Raw genomic sequence first — 22,258 nt, 5'->3', positions numbered from 1 at the left:
ATAATAATGATCTTGGTAAAACACCTCCCACCATACTCCATTCATGCTCGCTTCAAAGATGTCAGAAGGATTTTGACAAATTTGATGCTAAAAAAAGCTCCAGTTCCTGATGGTATTTCTCCACTTGTTTTTAAAACCTGTGCTCCTGAACTTACTCCTATTCTTTGCCGCCTCTTTTCACTTTCTTATTCCAAAAGTGTTTTTCCTTCTGCTTCGAAATTTGCTCATATCTAGCCAGTTCCTAAAAAGGGTGACAAATCATTCCCATCCAATTATCATCCCATTGCAATTACTTCTACTCTTTCTAAAGTAATGAAGAAATCAATTAAATGCCAACTCTTAAACTACCTAGAAACCTTCCATCTGATCAACGTTCGCCAATATGGATTCCATCAGTGTCGATCCACTGGTGATATTCTGGCTTATGTTACCCACTTATGGACAGATTCAATGGAAAAGTTTGGTGAAGCACAAGCAGTTGCTCTTGACATCTCAAAGGCTTTCGATCGTGTTTGGCATAAAGGTCTTCTAAACAAGCTTCCATCTTATGGTTTCCCAACTGTTTTTTGTAATTGGTTATCCAGTTTTCTCTCTGATCGCTCACTGAGAGTGATCATAGATGGCTGTCTGTCTTCTAACTTCTCCACTAATGCTGGTGTCCCCCAAGGTTCAGTTCTTTCTCCCACTCTTTTCCTCTTGTATATTAATGACCTTCTTTAATTGACCAGAAATTCTATTCATAGTTTTGCTGATTATAGGACATTGCATTCCACTTTCCAGTTTCAGAAACCTCACCCTTCTATCAGCTTCAACTTCTGGAATATCCACTACCAATTCCTTAAATGGCGATCTTTGGGTAATTCTCTAGTGGGGCAAAGATAAGTTAGTTGATTTCAATCCTTCTAAAACTCAGTCTTGTCTTATATCTCGCAAAAAGGATTCTTCTGCTCCTATGCTTATCTTTAGTGACACTCCGATTTCTAGGCAAAATGATATATCTCTTTTGGGGATTACCCTGACTTCTAATCTCTCTTGGCACAAGCACATTACAAATATTGCTTTCTCTGCATCTAAAAAACTTGGATTTCTCTTTTGCTCTCGGCATTACTTTTCTTCCAAACAGCTGTTCACTCTGTACAAATCGCAAATCCACCCTACCATGGAATATTGTTCCCACATCTGGGGTGCTGCCACCAAAACCTCTCTCAGGCTTCTAGATTCCATTCAGAAGAGTCCAATTAGGTTAATTAATTATTCATCTCTAATGCAGTCTCTCCACTCTCTGTCTCATAGACATTCTGTTTCTGCACGCCTTTTCTACAGATACTTCCATGGGCACTGTTCTTCCGAATTGGCTTCTATAATTTCCATTCTCTCTCTCTCTTTCAAAACAGTCCGTACACATGCCGCCACAAGCCAACATCCATTTATTATCCAACTTCAAACTCACAGAACCAACTTTTCATCTTCCTGATTTATTCATTCAACTGCCATTTTCTGGAACAACCTTCATATGTATATCCTGAAAATTACAGTCTACAGAAGTTCGAGTCTAATGTCAACAAATATCTTCTTTCGTCTTCTCAACCTCAAACCCATGCATGGTAATAATAATTCCTCATGCATTCTAATACCTCTTGTGTTTGGGATTTCACAAAAATAAATTATTCCACGTGAAGAGAGCCCCATTCACAAAGTAATGTCTGGTAGATTGACATCTTCCTGTAGAGCGATGTGGGAATTTTCAGTGTCCCAGCTTCCATATCGTGATTTCCAAGCATGCTGAACTTCACTGACATTTTCATATTTCCAATACTATTTTATAATTACCTTTCTTTCTTCAAAACTTAATTGGGTACTCTCCATCATTTTAGAGGTATCTATAAAATAAAATAAAAAATTAAATTATTGTAAAAAAATTGTCTATTTTTAAGGTACAAAATGACTTTAAGAAAATTAAATTTGTGCATATTATTCATTAAATATAAATTTTTAAAGTGTGTATGTGTTAGTGCAGATCATGAAGGCACACAATTCATGAAATGTGGTTTCTTGTCCATTTCATGAATTGTACATTGCTCTTGCATAATTCACAAAATATGTAGGGACCAGAACGTTTCATGAATTACGTATATGTATTTCTGCACAATTCATGAATCGTGCATTGTTATACACCACAAATTGCCAGTACATAACAATATTGTTACTGAGTTCCTACTCTGACATAGTAAGTATTAGCTCAGTGTTGTAATTATAATGACATTAGATCTTGCCTCACTTATATTTCCAAATGAAAATGTGTAAAACTCCAAATAATTAATATTTTAGTACTTTTTCTAGATTACAGAGGTTAGTTGCACATATAGATTCCAATAATATGTTCTTAGTGAATTTAGATTCCAATCTGTAAATTTAGATTTCAATAATATGTTCTTAGTGGCGTAGATGGTAAAGGCATGGTTTTCTAAACTCCATGTTGCAGGTTCGTGCCACGGTGCAGATAAATATTAACATTTTTTTTATTACGTTTTTGTATTTTTATTGTATTAACCATTTTCCTGGTCAGATGAAGTACATCAAGTCTCCTTGCAGTACATAACAATATTGTTACTGAGTTCCTACTCTGACATAGTAAGTATTAGCTCAGTGTTGTAATTATAATGACATTAGATCTTGCCTCACTTATATTTCCAAATGAAAATGTGTAAAACTCCAAATAATTAATATTTTAGTACTTTTTCTAGATTACAGAGGTTAGTTGCACATATAGATTCCAATAATATGTTCTTAGTGAATTTAGATTCCAATCTGTAAATTTAGATTTCAATAATATGTTCTTAGTGGCGTAGATGGTAAAGGCATGGTTTTCTAAACTCCATGTTGCAGGTTCGTGCCACGGTGCAGATAAATATTAACATTTTTTTTATTACGTTTTTGTATTTTTATTGTATTAACCATTTTCCTGGTCAGATGAAGTACATCAAGTCTCCTTGCAGTACATAACAATATTGTTACTGAGTTCCTACTCTGACATAGTAAGTATTAGCTCAGTGTTGTAATTATAATGACATTAGATCTTGCCTCACTTATATTTCCAAATGAAAATGTGTAAAACTCCAAATAATTAATATTTTAGTACTTTTTCTAGATTACAGAGGTTAGTTGCACATATAGATTCCAATAATATGTTCTTAGTGAATTTAGATTCCAATCTGTAAATTTAGATTTCAATAATATGTTCTTAGTGGCGTAGATGGTAAAGGCATGGTTTTCTAAACTCCATGTTGCAGGTTCGTGCCACGGTGCAGATAAATATTAACATTTTTGTTATTACGTTTTTGTATTTTTATTGTATTAATCATTTTCCCAAATGTTTTATTTTGAGCTATTCATTATATATTTAGATTTTATCTTCAAATGTCATGTGGAAGGAGTTTACCTCTAAAACTATTCCCTTGTTTACCGCATTGCTAACCATAATATAAACATGCAGTTTCAGCCTTTTGATGCTCAACAAGCCACCATAAAATCCAAAAGTTAAAAAATATAATCTTAAGATGGTCTTCCTTTTTAGCCATATAAGTTTAATCAGAATTACTTTCATTCCTTCATAATTGTACCAATAAAACATCCGAATAGAAATTTAACTGAAAATGTTATTTATTTTTGTACCTATTCGTAAAAGATCCGAGACCTATTCAAACGTTTAAATAAATTTTGATTTTAAAATTTTTAATTTGATTACTTTTCAGATCCACAAAAAAATGAGTGATATGCATGAATATCTCAAGAAAATTGCTAGAGAATGTGACACTGTATGGAGCCCAGAATTCGAAAGACATGTCATAAACATTCTAAACGATAAAAGAGCTGGCGTGAAAAGAAGTAGACAAGAATATCGTTTTAGAAGTAAGTTCACTATGTCGAATTTAGCAGGTGTGACGTAAGTAGTGACCAAAAAAGATGGCCGATTCATGACAACAAAAGAATCTGCTATTTCAATCATTCGTGATATTCAACTGTCTCTACTAGACAAAAAGGTGAGACAAAAACTCATAAAAAAGTAATGGAGAACTATGCCAACATCCTGAGACGAACTGTTTCTGAATTGCCATCAGACCGATTACCGTTAGTGATATGAATCAAAGGGGACAGGTGGATCTTGTTGACTTCCAAAGTTTACCGGATGGGAATTACAAATTCATATGTACTATCAAGAGCATCTAATTAAGTTTCACTTGCTTCAAGCCCTGGTCTCACGATGTTCATCATAGCCTCAAAAGTCATCAATCATACTGCATGACGGAAGAGATGGGGAAGGGTTGACCGGAACTTAGCTCTAGAGACTAAACATGGGTTCCACCACTTCAAGCCTCCAATAAGCAAAGTGGTGGTATTGCACCGGTTGATGAGAGTCATCTATCACCTAGTACTGCCTGGTAACATAGAGGAGCGGCGTTCCTCCATGTGGTGTGGGCGCCACACCTCGACCCCTGCTTACGTTGGTTCACACCTGGGTGGTCACCCACCATGTACTTGTGCATGGAGGTTATACCCAGGATTACTAACAGTCCCACCATTGTGAAGGTGCAAGCAGAGCATTTGGCTGTCACAGGCCGTCCGGACTTCGCCAAAATTGGGTCCACTTGACTTGAGTGTTACTCGAATATCAGTTCCATCAGCGTTTTAGACTCACAGGTAGCAAGTACAGCTTGTCTGGCATATCTGAGTTACCGCTATTTGAAAAAATTATACCACTTTTCACTTTACACAACGCAAAATTCCAGTAGACAAACAAATGTTTGCCTACTGCCCGCCTTGGTACGTTCCATCAACCATCGGAAGAAGACGTGTTACTTGTTTGTCTCCAGCTAATAAAGTCAATGCAGACTTGCATTTAAAAATTCAAATTTTTAAATGCAAGTCTGCATCGACTTTCATCTGGCTCATTTAAAAATTCAAATTGAATTTGAATAAAAATTTAAATAAAAATTCTAATTTTTAAATGAGCCAGATGAAAATGTTACTGCGAAGGAGATAAAGGTAAAAGAATTTGATGAAATCGTTCGTATCGCAGAGAACCTCAAACAAAAGGTTTGAGGTTCTCTGCGATATTTATTTCGCCAGGCCCAGAGAAGATTGTTGTAGGCTATTGGAAATTGATTGATGTCAACACTGTTCAAATATTTCCACAACAGTGATTTCTTCATTGTGTATTTTGTGTCAGAGGTTCCCAAAATTTATCGGTTCATGGCACCCTTAATGTCTCAGCGATACTCGACATCTGTGTCCGACAGATGTTGAGTATCGCTGTGTTTCCCTCGAAAATTTAAAATATTCTGCGGCACACAGTTTGGGAACCGCTGTTGTATGCAATAAACATTTAATTCCATAATTATTTTCATTATCTTTTACATTGTATACAGTTAAAAAGTTATTTTAAAGGTATTTTTAAAATTCTTTATGGACATTCCAGAAGGTCAAGGACCAATTATAACTTTTCCTATTGATTATTATATTTGATTAACGCATTTCCATTTTGTGCTCGTAGGATGAATTAATCACGTTAATTAATTGCCTGTACAGCGCAATTTCAGTATAACGAAAAAATATAAGGTATGCTGATAAAAGTGATAAAAGATTACTTGATTCTTCTTTATCTCCGCCTTCTTCCCACGTTTATGTGGGGTCGGCATTTCTGTCCTTAATTCTGTCCTTAATTGATTAAAAGCATTAAAATAAACATTTTGCAGATAATACAAAGATTGACAGGGTAGTTGATGACAGTAATCAGGGTGAGCTACTGCAACAAGATCTAAGAATATTTGGTTGATGGGCTCAAAAGTGGCAGTTGAAGTTTAACATTCCAACTGGGTCATACCACTCAGGGAAGTGGATAATGAAAAGACCTAGGATTAATTGTGCAGTCAGATATGAAATTCTATGAGCAATGCAGACAGGCCGACAGGCCAGTTCATGAGGTTTTGTCAATGATATACAGGAATTTTTCTAGCAGGGATAAGAAGGTGATTATCCCATTGTATAAGGCAACGGTTAGGCCACATCTTGAGTACTGCATACAGGTCTGAAGGCTTCATTTTAGGAAGGATGTAGAGCTGGAATGGGTACAGAGAAGGGCAATGAGATTGGTGAGGGGACAAAAGGATACGCTAACCAAAATAGACTTCATTTCTGCAAATTGCTGCATCTGGAGATTATGCACTTGCAAGGTGATCTGAATGAGGTGTTTAAGGCTTTGAATGGATTGAGCAAACTAAATTCTGATGGCATTATTCCTCTTTCTCAGAGTACACACACACACACACATAAGGGAGAAAAAAATTCAAATTGAGAATGATTGCAGGGCTGATGTACAGAAGGTTGCCTTCAGCTAGCAGGTGATTGATCGTTGGAACAAACTTCCATCTATTGTTGTGAAAGTAGGTACTTTGAATAAATTCAAGTAAGAACAAGGGAAACTAATGGAAGAATGGACAAGTAATGTGGGAAGGGTTTTTGACGTGAATAATGTCTATGCTGGGGTAACCTACGACACTCAGGCTGTCACGAAAAGTGAAAGGTCTACCACTGTTATATCTCCAAAACTAATAGACAATAGTATAAACAATTTATACTTATTTTGTTGGATATATAATGCCGTCAACGAATATGCAAGAAAAAATTAGAAATTTTGATATTTAATATCATTTTCTTTGAAAAAACTAAAAAGTTCACATTTTGGTCGTTTGCCGTTGTGTCTTGGTTCCTTTCACTCTCAATAACTTCTAAACTATGATAGATAGACATAAACAGTAAGCAACAAAATTTTCAGTAGGAAATATAGTTTCTGCATCTATAAATAGTTTTGATGAACCTTTTTTGGTTCCCAAGTAATAGCGATACAAAGTTGAGAGAGTTGAAAAATCCTAGCATTTTCAAGTTTGCTTTCGCAATATCTTGAAAACTATAAACATTAGATAAAAACAGTAAGTAACAAAATTGTTGCCCTTTGAGAGCTCTACAAGGATATATAACTAGATTTCAAATCGGGTTTTTAGTTTTCGAGAGCTGAACAACTCGTTAAAGTAACTACTTCGCTAAGTTATTTCACATTTGTCGAGCAGTGCGGTTGTGTTTCATTTAGTTTAAGTTGTGATGATGCCAAAAGTTACATCAACTAAATGTGATAAAAGATTTCGACAAAATTACAAATCTAACATTGAAAAGCAAGCAACAAAGTCAGCGGCGGAACACAAAGAGAGAGAGAGTCATCTAGATTCACATTTCTGTCCAATTTCCCTTTCTTTCTTTCACAATATAACTTCCAACACCGGGCTGTAGATGTTGGCATGCATTGTACTTGTTGCATGCAGTGATGCAACAAGTACAATGCATGCACCCAAGAAAATTCAATGGTATGCAACAAGTGCAGTGACGGTGCGTACAATTGAGCAGCCGAGTGGGTAAAGTACCTGCCCAGCAACCCAAAGGTTGCGGGTTCAATTCCTGCCTCGGGCTTGGATCAAAGTACTGTAAAAACCTTGGGAGGTGCAATATGGCCACAGAAGCCGATGCACCAACAACTACCAAATCAAAAAAAAAAAAAAAAAAAAACAATTGAGCAACAAAACTGTTGCCCTTTGAGAGCTCTACAAGGATATATAACTAGATTTCAAATCGAGTTTTTAGTTTTCAAGAGTTGAACAACTCATTAAAGTAACTACTTTGTCATGGAACAAGTACCAAATGCTGTTCGTTTGTTTCACCGTAACAATGATGTTGTTCACTATAATGCTCAAGCGCTGGAAGTTATTTGTTATGTTGTTGTTATTTGGTTTTTAGGAGCATTAGCAACTAAGGCCATATTGCTCCAGGAATATGCGGTGGTCATTCCCTGACCTTTCCGCATCCTCCGTATTTGGTGATGACAGGCTCGAACCCCGGTCTAATCAAGAAGTATGGGCTACGCACTGCTGCTCCTTCCCACCTGGCTACGGAGGCACCTCAAGCGCTGGAAAGAAACACCAACAATTGTATAGCCGACGATCACTTCACCAGTTACAAGAGTCATGAACAGTTGACTAGTATTGGTATTGGTATTGGTGTTTAAAGGCACAAGGGCAGCTAAGGCCAAAATGTGCCAGGTCCTACATTATTATTCTAAGGTAATATAATATGTTCTATTTTGGCATCATAGGAATTCATATATATGTATTTCCTTCAGAAATGTATAGAGTGTAGCTAGGTCAGCACTATTGCCAATCATGTGGTTAAGCGATAACGGTTCTTGTAGTTGTGATTGAGAGTGGAAAATTCTTCTGAAAGGAGAATAGTGAGGACAATCTAAAAGTATATGCTTGACTGTAAGCGGTAGTGAACAATGCGTGCATCGAGGTGGGTCATCCCCCATGAGTAGAAACATATGGATTAGATGAGTATGTCCAATCCTTAGTCTTGCTAGAACAACTTCTTCCTGTCTATTTTGTCTAAAGCTGGAAATCCATAACGCAGGTTCTTTTTTGATTTGGAGCAACTTGTTATTACTTTGTGCCTTCCATATTTCTGACCACTGAAACATATAGACTTTTTTTTATATGAAACATATAGACTTTTTTTTCAAATAATCTCTATATGGTACTTTATAATTTGCTGGTGTTGTACTGTTTGGATTTTTGGCTGCATGATCTGCTCTCTCATTGCCTAGGATACCAGAATGCCCTGGGATCCAGCAGAATTTCACTTTATGATTCCTACTTCGTAGGAATCATAAAGTGAAATTCGTAGGTGGTTTAAGTAGCAAATGATTTGTTTTTCGATTGGTTGTGATATTGAAAACTGATTACCCAAAGCAGACACTGCACTCAATGAATCAGTGTATATTATACTGCTAGTATTGTGGATAGTGTTAATATTCTGTAAGGGTAGTTTAATTGCATATAACTCAGCAGTATATCTGCTACATTCAACTGGTAGTGATATGGAGACTGTAAAAGATGGAAAGACAGCTGCGGCACCAACTGTAGAATCTGTTTTTGAGCCATCTGTATATATTTGGTGGCTTTGTATATTGTTGAGGGCATGTTCTTTATGTAGTTGTTTGATATTTTCATTTGCCAGGGAATTCTTTCCCCATTGCTGAAAGTGCGCATCACAGTGAGGGAGATTTACAGACCAGGGTGGATCAGGAATATCGCTTTCTTTAAGTATGTTATCAAAATCAATATTCCAGGTGTGAAGCAAATCTTTTAGTCTCATGCCAGTTGGTCTATTTTCATTCGGTTTACTGTTATAGAACGTTGTCCACTCAGGGTTGGAAAGCAATGGTCGAATGGGATGGTCTAGAAGGCTCTGAATTTTAGCTGCATAATTTAGAAGCAACATTTTCCTTCGAAGGTGAAGTGGAGGTTCGTGTGCCTCTACATACAGACTCTGAACAGGGGATGTTCTAAATGCGCCCAGAGCAGTTCGAAGGGCACTGTGTTGGATGGTATTAAGTATGATTAATGCGCTTTTCCTAGCTGAATCATATACAATAGCACCGTAGTCTAAACGAGATCTGATAATAGCACGATACAAATGTAATAGAGTGTATCTATCAGCAACCCATGTCATAGCAGAAATGGACCTAAGTATATTAAGTTTCTTTAGACAGACAGTTCGGAGGTATGTGATATGAAGTTCACTTTGGTGTCCAATATTAAGCCTAAGAAACGAAGATTACTGGTGAGAGGGATCAAATGGTTTTTTAATCTGAGTTCTGGTTCTGGGTGTAGCTTACGTTTTTTTGCAAAAGTGAACTGCAATTGTTTTTTGATCTGATAAACGATATCCATTCTGCATTGCCCATGCCTCCAACTTATTTATAGAGAGTTGCAGCTGTCTTTCAATGGTATGTATATTTTGGGAACGGCAAGATATAGTTAGATCATCAGCATACATATATAGTTCTACAGTATTTGGGATGTTGTGTGTTATGGTGTTCAGTCTAAGTGAAAAAAGGGTAGAGCTCAGTACTGATCCTTGCGGGATACCTTCTTCTTGAGTGTAGGACCGGGAAAGTACAGATTGATAGCGGACCTGAAAGGTTCTGTGTTGAAGAAAATTTTTAACGAATTCTGGTAAGTGCCCTCGCAATCCTATGGAATGAAGCTCTCTCAATATGCCGTATCTCCAGGTAGTGTCGAAAGCCTTTTCTATATCGAGACTTACCATTACAAGATGTTCATTTTTGACGTAAGCATTGCGGATGTTAGTCTCGGCTTTCACCATTAGATCTAAAGTGGATCTGTTTTGTCGGAAACCAAACTGATTGTTGTTCATCAGTTCTTTAGTTTCAAGAGCCCAGGTAAGCCGTCTGTGTATCATTCTTTCTAGGATTTTACTTAGGCAGCTAGTTAGAGAAATAGGTCGGTAATTTTCTGGAAATGTGTGATCTTTTCCTGGTTTAGGAAAGGCCAAAATGATGGAATGATGCCAGGAAGATGGATATGTACCCTCAAGAAAAATCCGATTATAGAACATTAATAGTAAATTCGAGGCTGTACTGTTTATATGTTTCAGCATTACATAATATATACCATCAGGTCCAGCTGCACTGTTAGGTGATCTCTTTAATGCTGTTTGCAGTTCAAATAGGTTAAACGGTTGATTATAGCCAATATATTGGGAAGTATGGAATTTTATTTTGTACCTTTCTGCTGAAGCTTTGATTTTAAGAAAAGAGTTGCTATATGCTGACGTGGCAGATGTTTGGTAAAAGTTCTCTGCAAGGACGTTAGCTATTTCTTGACAAGAAGAAATTTCCTGTCCATTTTTGATTAAGATGGGAGAAGGAAGAGGTGGATATTTCCCATTTAATTGCCGAATCTTTTTCCAGATGAGACGACTGCTAGTATCCTTTGTAATAGTGGAGGCAAACTGTATCCATGATTCCTTTTTGGTTTTTCTTCTAACTTGCCTAGCTTTTGACTTTAGCCTTTTATACTGAATTAGGTTGTTGGTAGTTGGGAACTTCCGGAACAGGTTCCAAGCTTTATTTTTTTCCTTTTTGGCATTGGTACAAGCTTCATTCCACCAGTGTTTAAGGTTTTTGTGTTTAAATGTGGAGGCTTGAGGTATTGCTTCGGAGGCAGTGGTCAGTATATGTCTGGTAATATGCTCTGTGGCATCATCAATGGATTGTAGTTTGATCAATTGGCTATCAAAAGAAAGACGGATTGAAAACTTTTTCCAGTCTGCTCTGGAGAATTTCCATTTTGAGCGATTATCAGGATATGATGTTTGAAGCGTTTGGATTCTGCATATGATTGGAAAGTGATCACTGTTGTGTGGGTCATTTAATACTGTCCATTCTATACTGGGGTATAATATGGGGGAACAGAGTGCTAAATCAATTGCTGACATAGATCCAGTGGGAAGGTGAGTATAAGTATTTTCACTAGTGTTCAGTAATGTTAGATTCAGTTAGTCTAGTATCGTCTTGATCAAGTGTCCTCTACTGTCCATGTGGTCTGATCCCCACAATGGATGATGCCCGTTGAAATCACCAAAGATACAAAAAGGTGGTGGTATCTGTCTTATAAGGTCTTCTAGTTCTTTAAACGTGTACATCTTGTTAGGTGGAAGGTACAGAGATATTAGAGTTAGAATTTGCCCAACTGATACACGTACGGCAATGGCTTCTAAGTGGGTTTGAAGCGGAATGTTTCTAGATGGTATTTTACAGTCAACTAGAATCGCAACGCTTCCACGTGCGGATAATGAGGAGTTTCTATCTTTTCTGTAAAATGTAAAATTTCTGATTGATGGAGTGACTTGTGGAGTTAGATTAGTCTCTTGTATGCACACGGCTATAGGACCATACCATATCGGGAGATTAAATCATAGATGTCATCGGTATTACTGCGTAAACCTCTACAATTCCATTGAACAATGTTCTGCATTATCGGGGTTTCAGGAGGGAAGGCGAGTCTGTCTGTATCTTGTGAGTGGGTTGCTTTTGACAGTCGTATTTCATTTTATCTTTTCTAGGAAAATTGGGACGTCCGGAATCTGTACCCTCTTCTACGTCATCAGTTTGACCTGATGAAAATCCAGTCTCCATATCATCTTCTGCATGAAGATCAAGTACTGTTTCATCGTGTGTAGTTATATTTTCAGAGTCCATTCTATTTGAGTTTGCCTTTTGTGATTCAGTGGCTTGTTGCCTTCGTGATTTATTTGCCATTTTATCACATGATTTTATTTTAGGCAGAACTGTGATAGGGGTATTGCTTATTTCATCAACTACAACGGGTTTGCTAGTAGGTTGAGGTGTTGATAGCACAGATCGTGCCCATTCTGCAATGGATGTATTGGGCGGAATTGATACATCAGTTTGGGTTGAAACAGCTTGGCATTTTAATGTAATGGCAGCGTACGTGGTTTTTGGGATAGTTGACTTTATTTGCTTTCTTGCTTCTTGATATGTGACCTTATTCTCAGTCTTGTACTTTTGTATTCTTTTTTCAATTTTCCAGAGTTCGCATGATTTTGAGTGTGCTGGATGGTCATTCTTGCAATTTGGACATTCCGGAGCCTTCGCAGTGCACTCTGTTTGTGAATGGTTTTTTGACCCGCAGTTAGGACAAGTATTTGTTACAGTATTTGATTTGTTACAGTTAGGACAAGTATTTTCGCCTCTACATGTTGTTTGGGAGTGACCAAACTTTTGGCACTTGAAACATCTTAAAGGGTTTGGAATGTATGGGCGGATACGGCAGTTTAGGTAGCCTGCTTTAACTGAGGTCGGCAAATTTGGTGTACTAAAGGTCAGTATAATATTACGTGTGGGAACAAGTTTGTCATCCTTCTTTATCATAATTCTTCTTGCTTGAGTTACTTTCTGTTCTGCTAATTCCACGACTATCTCCTCTTCAGTTACGTTCAACAAATCCCACTCACTTATTACTTCTTTTGAGGAGTTCAAGGTGTTATGTGGTGAGACTTTGATTGGGATTCCGCTTATAGATGTCATTTTTAATAAAAATTCTGAATGCCTTGCTTGAGTGGTCTCAATTAAGAGATCTCCTGATTGGAGCCTTTTCACCATTTTCGGTGTACCTGCTGCATTCTCCAGACATCTCTGGATGACAAAGGGAGAGAGAGTCTGCTTAGCAGCTGAGTCAATAAAGAATGTACAATCAGAAAAGCTGGTGGTTCTGATTTGTTACAGTCTTTTTTCATTCTTTTTGCCAGATTGGGATCGTCTTCCATTCTTCGAGTCTCAGTATGTTGAGAGCCTGTCGGCTCTAGTGGTGGACATGTATCACAGTCCATTTTTGTTCCTTTTAGCCCTGGGAGTGAGTGCTTTTCCTCCCAGATTTCCGGCCCCGCCACGTGGAGGCAGGAGCGGTGCCACCTAGTGGCCAAGCGGTTGGAGAGGTTAGTTTGTTAGTGCAAAAAATTAATAAATATACTAGGAAAAGAAAGGTAATTTTCCTTTCTGGGTTCTTACTTAGGATCTGTTAAATACACAACCACTTACAAAGAAATGAGTATGAGAAAAGCACTGGAAAGAAAATATAATAAATTCACTGGGAAAGAGCACTATATATCGCTTTGGAAAATCGCTTGGCACTCGGGGCCAGTTGACTAGTATGTGAACAAAAGTCCATCAAATGAACGTAGCAGAGACCGAAGGTTTGCCATACGTATTGCATCTATCTACTGGAAAACCTTACATGATCACTGCAAACATCGATGTTGATGTTGGTCAATGGAGCTTTGGATCGGAACTTTACAGCACATTGAGATGGAAGAAACAAAATTCAAAAGATTGTGGTTACATTTCGAAAGCAAGAATGTTGGAACTAAGAGTCGTCTCAAGTCTCGCCTGCACATATTGTCGCATCGTGGCATATTAAAATCGGGCTGGACTCTAATTGCAAGACGTTCTGCCTCAGTATCTTTCAAAAGCAAAATGCTTAAATGCAAAAGAATTCAATTTCCTTTGGTTGAAGCTTGTGCCATGACAATTCATAAATAAATCTCAGGGTGGAACTTTCAAAGAAATCGTATTCAATTAAAATAAGTCTCAAACAGCAACTGGTATACGTTGCACTGTCGAGAGTTAGAAGCATTGATGGCCTGTACATCAGAAATCAGAAAGATGACTTACATTCTACCATGCTCACGGTTGTAACGCACCTAAGATGCAAGATCTTCGAGCTAAACTGAAACGTTTGAATAACCATTGTTTGGAAACACTCTCTACAACTGCATTACAATTTTGGGATCAAGTTGCTTCATTGAGTTTCAGAATGGTATTGTTGAATACACAGAGTTTGACACTTCACAGCGTATACATTGCGGCTGATCCAATTCTCATGGAATCAAATATTTTGGCAATAAATGAAATGGCTTGAAAACGATGAAAATGTTGATGTTCGAGGATACAAACGTATCACACTATTCAAAAGACCTTCTGTACAATCTGGTGGTGTTACAATATACAATAAAGTAGAATCGACAATATGTACGCCACATATTCTCATTACCGTGGATGCAGACTCGCTGCAGTAAATGACTGGTACAGATAATTGTGGCAACATTTGTGAAGCTAAAGTTGAAATAAACAGAAGACTTTGCTTGTAACATTCTACATTTCACCTAATTCAACATTGAAGCAGATTAAAGTTTTCTTAATATCCAATCTAGCAATTTATATGCAAAAGTTTGGAGACATACCTAAAGTTGTAAGGAAATTCAACTTTCAAAAGATCCCAATACTTTTAGTGGGTGATTTGAACATTGACGTTAAGAAACCTGAAAATGCTACTTCATGGAATCAACATTCAATCTTAAACTCGCATCCGATCCTACAAAATCTGCTATGCGTGGCCAATCATGTATCGACTTGGTCTTCAATCGCAATGTTAATAGTTTGAATTGTTTCAACTATGTATCCTAGTTTAGTTACCACAAACCTTTATTGTTAATTGTAATTCAAAATGCCAAATAAAATAAAACTGATTTTATTAAGCTTAAATCGTATTTTTTCATTTCACATGATGTTATTCAAGGATCCACCTTTGGCTCCATGGAGCCAACGTCGATTTTTTTAGCTGATACTTTATAAGTTTGATTTCTTATTGATTAATTTGATTATAAGTACCAATAGTAATTATAATTATTATAATAATAATAAAAATATTATAACTTTCATCATCAGCCATTGTCGATCCAATGCAGGATGAAGGCTTCCTCATTACGTACCCAGCAACTGAAACCTTGTGCATCATATACTGGCAATTTTCACAATTTCATTGATTCACCTCATCTTTGGACTTTTATTTGGCCATAGAGTCAAGCAGTATCCATTCCAAAATTTTTTTTGGTCCATTTACTGTCAGTTCTTCTTGATATGTGACCTGACCATTTCCATTTTAAGAGCTTTGTTTTTTCAGTGATGTCAGAGACCTTGGGTTTGTTGGCAAATACAGGCACATGTTTTTTGGTCTCCTTTGGTTATGTTCAAAATTTGGCACTCCAGACTTCTCTGTGTTTGTAAAGCTTTGGCATTCAATGCCCATGTTTCACAACTGTTAGAACTGGGAGAATACATTGATCAAAAACCTTTCTTAATACTTAAGACTGTATTAAGCATTTAGAAGGCTTAATACAGTCTTCAAGATAATCTTGCCAGGTTGCCATCCTAATTTTAAGTGCTGTTCAGTTTCCATCTGTTGAAACTTCTTGTCCAGAGTAAACATACCTTTCCACTTCTTCTAGTTCTTGTTCGTTGGCCATGATTTTTTTGGTCTGGTAAATTTGTTGAACATAACCTGTGTTTTCTTGATATTCATCTTCAAACTAAATTTCTTGCTTTCATGCTGCAATTCTTCTGGATCACTGACAAAGAAAATGATATCATCTGCAAGTTGTAAGTGACTCAGGTAATCTCCATTTACTTTGAGTCTTTTATTATTCCAATTTAGCTTGCAAAAAAATTTTATTAACAGGCAAAAAATAGTTTTGGGGAGATTGTGTCTCCATGTCACATGCCTTTTTCTAGGTTGATCTGAACTTTATCATTGCTGACCTGTATTGATGCAGTCGCCTTTTCATATATATTAATTGGAAAATATTGATGTAAGCTCTGTTTACACCTGGATTGATGAGGGCATTGATTATTGCTTATTTTGTGACTGAGCTGAAAGCTTGTGCATAGTTGATGAAAGCTATACATTATAGAAGGTTGTATTCATTGTGCTACACTATTTGGATGTGATCCATTGGCATTGTATTGAAGCCACTTCTGAAACCTGCTTGTTCTTTGGGTTGCACCACATCAAGTATTGTGCCCATTCTTCTTGAAGGTATCTTTGTGAAAACCTTGTAGACAACTGGCAATAGGCTTAATGGTCGGCATTTTTTTAAAATCTGCTTTGTAACCTTTTTTTTTTTTGTGCAGTAAAATGGCTTCTGCATTTTTCCATGCTATGGGTACTTTGTTACGCAGAAGAAATTTTGAAAATAGTCTGGCTAAAGCTTTACATATTGGCTGGCCTCCAGCTTTTAACATTTTAATGGTCACTTTATTGGGTCCTGCTGCTTTGCCATTTTTATTATAGCATTTTCTACTTCCACCAAAATTTCTGGTACAGTTTCTGCATCTGGTGTTGGATCTAGTTGTTGTCCTTTAACCTTATAAAAATTTGAATAAAATTCTTCCATTCATTTTGGTATTTGTTGTTGGATTTTTGCTGTTGTGCCATCTTCAAGCTTCAAAACAAATGTCTGGCTCTTGTGTCAAACCATTTTTTTTTTCTTCGGCCCTTGGTTTTCTTCTAGTGTTCTTCTGATGAGATCAAAGTTGAACTTGTGCATTTCTTCTTTTATGCAAGTCTTATGGTCTTGCACATTTCTACATATTCTACCTTGTTTCTTATGTTACCACTTTGCTTCATTTCTCATCAATTTTTCATCATGGCAATTGTTTCTTTTGGCATTCTGGTTGGTTTTCTTGTTTTACAATAGATGCAAGGGCATAGGCAGTGTCTATAATAGGCTTAATGACTTCATCATTATCAACTGAAGGCCTTCCAGTAGACAAAAATGATTGGACAGTTCTTTGAAAGTTCTGATAATTTTTCAATAGTTAGTTAGTGTTGATCTTCTTCACTTTACATGACTTGACCAATTTCTTTTGTTCTTTCTTGCAGTCAATTTCGAATTTTTCTCTAAGTAACCGATGATTGCTTCCAACATTAAAATGGTTCAAGACTGAGTCGGTGAAAACTGTTTTATTGTTTGTCAGTATATGACAAACAATAAAACAGTTTTTCCAAGTTAATTTCACTAGTATTTCCAAGAGGGCTCTTCCATGTCCATCTTCGTGGGCCTTTTTCTTAAAGAATGAGTTCAAGATGAACTAATTTTTCCCCCTTGCAAATTCAATTAGTAGATTGCCTCTATCATCCCCTTTTCAAGTTCCACATGGGCCGACAGATCTTTCTCCATTTGGGATCTTACCAATTATTACAGTGAAATCTCCCATTACAATTTTATAGTGATAGTCATCCTGCTTGTAAAGGTGCAATACCTTTTCATAAAATTCTTCTACTTCATCATCACTATGGCTACTTGTAGGAACATAAGCTTGAATAATTTGAAGAGAATAGTGACTATTTAGCTAAACAGTACAGCAAGCAATTCTTTTGGTAATACTTTTTACTTTTATGGTTGAATTGTTTATCAAATATGTTTATCATTTTCACTACACTGTATGTATATACAGTAGACTTTCAGAATAACGACACCTTTGAGGATTCAAGATATCATTATTTTGATTTTTCCGTTATCTAGAAAGTTTTATTTTTAATATATTTAATGCTGAAAAATGATGAGGCTAAATAAGAAATAGAGAGATTAAGAATACAATTGTATTAACTGCACATAAAAATGTTGATGATTCAATGTTATCTTCTACCATTAATGCGCTCCTACTTACACCCATTCTATTTTTTATTATTATATCAGCTTTGTCACAAAGCTTTAATGTTGTTGTTCTTTTATTCTTTGTATGAGGTTTACTAACTTTAGGAGCTATAGTAATGGGTTTTTAATTTAAAATAAATGTAAAACAGCAGTACAGAATTCACTTTCAAAATGGCGAACTTAAACAAATACAGTAATCACGTTACTTGCCTTTTTTTTTTCGGCAATACAAGACATCTGCGCTGTATGTAAACATCAGATCTCAATGTGCCATTAGCTCAAATGTTCCATTATTTGAGGTGCCATTATTTCGACAGTCTACTGTATACATATATTCATATATATGCACACATATCTTTACAAGCAACAACACCACATTCATGAGTAGTCTTACATACATGTGAAGCATGTGTGGACTATCTAAAGCTAACAGTATTACATTAAAACTACATTTAATCTATCAATATCTTTTTTCCACAATTTGTATGGAAAAACAGAAATAATAACTGCCAGATTTCTATTTGTCTCATTTTAATGAAATTTGGCACAGATTGACAAATATTTTTAAAAGGCCCAAATATAAAATTTCAAGACACGTATAACCCCAGCGGCTCACATCGGGTGAGTATGGGCTTGGCACACCCACTATCCTGAGCTGGATATCATCATTTTTTCCTTCCTTGGTGATTACTTTCTACTTCTGGCCCTGGCACGTGCTCGCTCGCTCGCTCTCTCTCTCTCTCAGGGTAATTCAGAATTTTTTTTTTTTTTGGCTGGTGCAGCATAAGCCTCAGACTTCCTTGCACCATATGGCTAATAATAATAATAACAATAATATGTGAAGAAAATAGGCACATATGCATATACACACTATGACACTAAAATAGCAACACCCGGAATGTACGTGCAAATAAGTTGGTAGATGAGTTGCAGTGAGATATACAAATGAATACAATACAGGACCAATAAGGTGGAAGCTTCAGCTAATATAAAAATGAACAAGCTCTAGATCAACGGTTCCCAAACTTTTTTGGTCACGGAACACTTTTCATCTCGCAACATATTCACAGAACACTTACGAAACACAAGTTTAGCGGGAGCCAAAGAACTGTTTGCTAATATTTTATTAGATATGATGCACTGTGCATCAGGATCATCTTTATTTCCAACACATGTAAAGCCGAAATTCAAATAACTGTCATTATACAGTAAGAACCCCGTATCCGCAGATATAAGTGAACACCTGCTGACCCCATATATAACGTAATTTTCTTGTACATACATACGTATAATAAAGTTTAATTGATAAATTAACATACAGTTAGACATTACCAACATTAAATACAGTAATAATAAAGTACAGCAGGTCTCAACTTACTGGGATTGGATTAACTGGGACACTTCAAGACCCCAAATTAAAAAAAAAAAAAAAAAAAACCAACCAGAAATCATAAAATGAAAGTAATAACTAGAATAGGTATAAACAAATATTTTGCAAAAGTCATAAATAAGTGACAAGAACCTGTGTTATAAGTCGTCATTAGTGTACCTATTATCTTTGCAACCCCGGCTGTCTTCATACTTACCGCTCAAAACAAAAAAAAGAGGGGAAAAAAAAAAAAAAAAAAGAGACCAAATGTTTAGTTTGATTTAGTCTGTCGCATTGATTGTTGTGTTCCGCCGCACTGCAAAAGGACAGACTTTGTTTCATTATTTATGTCAGGAATGTCGGAATTTTTTTTTTTTTTGTTTAGAAATCACAAAAATGATGGGCAACTGCAAGGGTTGTGCTTTCAAATTAAACAAAAACTTGAAATTATTCAAAAGTTTTAAAACGGTGCATCCATTACATCTCTAAAGAACCATTATAATGTTGGTGACCAAATCATACACGACATTGTAAAAAATAAAGGGAAGCTATTCGATTTAAAATCAACATTGTAAAAAATAAAGGGAAGCATCGTGTTGGACAAGTGAGTAGTACATGTTAAGTTTTTTTCCTTTTTTTTTTATCATGGTTAACCGCGGGTAACTGAATCAGCAGATACGGAGACACAACTATACTTTCATTTTGGTCTTTTATTAGTTGGTTCTTGTTTTTTCACTGGATTTTTGGGGAAGGAACAAAAGGCTGCGATCACTCTGAAGTGTGACAATACTGTGTTCGTTTTCATCAACCACAGTTGCACTACTGGAAGTACTTTGCTTCTCGTTTTAAAGTTCCTTTTTTTAACTACAAATCCATGGTCACATATTTTAATAATAATATTTTGAAATACAGTACTGATAATTATCAAAAAAAAATTTATACAAGAAGTGAGTTTAGTTATGATATCGGTTCGCTTCCCCCTCTCCCTCAACCCCGTACTCCAAGCTAAATGCATAAGAATGGCACATTAGATCACTACATTGTTACTTTTTCTTAGATGTCATTACCCCGACACATACTTCTGTATGCAAAGCACGCCAAAATAAAGTGTTCCGCAGCCTATATGATTATTAGTGTATGCCAGCATATTAATAACTGGAAAAAAAAAAATTGTTTTTAATTAAAATGATACAAAAGTGGTGTACGCTACAAATTTGCAAAATTTATTTATTTAATTTTATTTTTTTAATTATTAATTACGATTTTTCACGGAACACAGTTTGGGAAACGCTGCTCTAGATCATGGGGTTCAAAGCAACATGTGTGTGTTTGTTATTTGGTTTTTAGGGGCATTAGCAACTAAGGCCATATTGCTCTGAGGATATGCAGTGGTCATTCCCTGACCTTTCCGCATCCTCCGTATTTGGTGGACATGGGCTCGAACCCCGGTCTAATCAAGAAGCGTGTGCTACGCACTGCTGCTCCTGCCCACCTGGCTACGGAGGCACCACCACAACAACACGTGTGTGTGAACACAGTTGACAGGCTAAAGGTTGCTCTCTGATTGAATTTCTATTTTTTTCTTTTATTTTGTTTAAGCTGACTCACAGACTGGAGGCTGTTGATTTTATATAAAACACTGACTTATGTTTTATATTCTTAAAAGCAGATGGGCTCTAGTCATATATGTGCAAAAGCACAGGTGGCAACTAGCTCACTTCACCAGTTCACTAAATTGAAATGAAATGAAAATTATCACTGCCCATTGTCAACAGCATCTGGAATGGTACTGAGCATGAGCCACCTGGGACAAAGAATAGTGTCAAGTGGTCTTCAGTGATGAATCTTGCTTCTGCTTGGGGCCTAATGATTGCTGCATACACATGGTGACAACATGGTGAATGCAATGATCCTAGAGCCATTGCTGACTGTTAGACTTCAAACCCTGCTGGTGTTATGGTGTGAGGAGTAAACAGCAACCTATACATATACAGATATATGTATATGTATATACAGATATACATATATATATATACTTGGAAAATTAAATGCACAGGGCATAATCCTTATGGGTTTTGATAATTAACTATATAGTATCGGTATAAATACACCATAGTTAACCCATATATTTGAACTACGTATGTAGCGTAGAGGGCATCGTTTTAATTGTATCTCATAATGTGGTTGCCTTCACAACGAGATAGCTACTATTGCATTACTTCAAATAAATAATGCTTCTCTAGTAGAGAAGACTACTGTTATTTATTTTCAGCAGTACCACCACCCAGACGATCGTATCGAAGCTGTGCAGCTTCATCATCAGTGGGCGGGCAGGTGCCCAGGTAATACAACAAGCCATCACAGTTGCGAAGTTATATCCACATTATGAGAGATGCCAAAAGGGTGTGGTGGTAATATATTTGGAAAATTAAATGCACAGGGCATAATCCTTATGGGTTTTGATAATTAACTATATAGTATCGGTGTAAATACACCATAGTTAACCCATATATTTGAACTACGTATGTAGCGTAGAGGGCATCGTTTTAATTGTATCTCATAATGTGGTTGTTTTCACACCCTTTTGGCATCTCTCATAATGTGGATATAACTTTGCAACTGTGATGGCTTGTTGTATTACCTGGGTACCTGACCGCCCACTGATGATGAAGCTGCACAGCTTCGAAACAATCGTCTGGGTGGTGGTGGTACCGCTGAAAATAAATAACAGTAGTCTTCTCTAATAAAGAAGCGTTATTTATTTGAAGTAATGCAATAGTAGCTATCTCGTTGTGAAGGCAACCACATTATGAGATACAATTAAAACGATGCCCTCCACGCTACATACATAGTTCAAATATATGGGTTAATGGTGTAATATATGGTGTATTTACACCGATACTATATATA

General features: G+C 36.4%; 1 protein-coding gene across 1 annotated transcript in view; it reads right to left on the bottom strand.

Annotated features, from left to right (window-relative positions):
* The window catches only part of LOC150084754 (chloride channel CLIC-like protein 1), a 74,313-nt gene that overhangs the window by 27,726 nt on the left and 24,329 nt on the right, over nucleotides 1-22,258 (bottom strand). The gene's annotated exons all lie outside the window — the stretch shown is intronic.

The sequence above is a fragment of the Mastigoproctus giganteus genome, chromosome 6, assembly GCF_048544385.1.
Source record: "Mastigoproctus giganteus isolate SK-2022 chromosome 6, ASM4854438v1, whole genome shotgun sequence".
Classification (NCBI taxonomy): Eukaryota; Metazoa; Arthropoda; class Arachnida; order Uropygi; family Thelyphonidae; genus Mastigoproctus; species Mastigoproctus giganteus.
The sequence above is the reverse complement of the archived record's forward strand: the minus strand, read 5'-3'. Positions and strand labels throughout refer to the sequence as shown.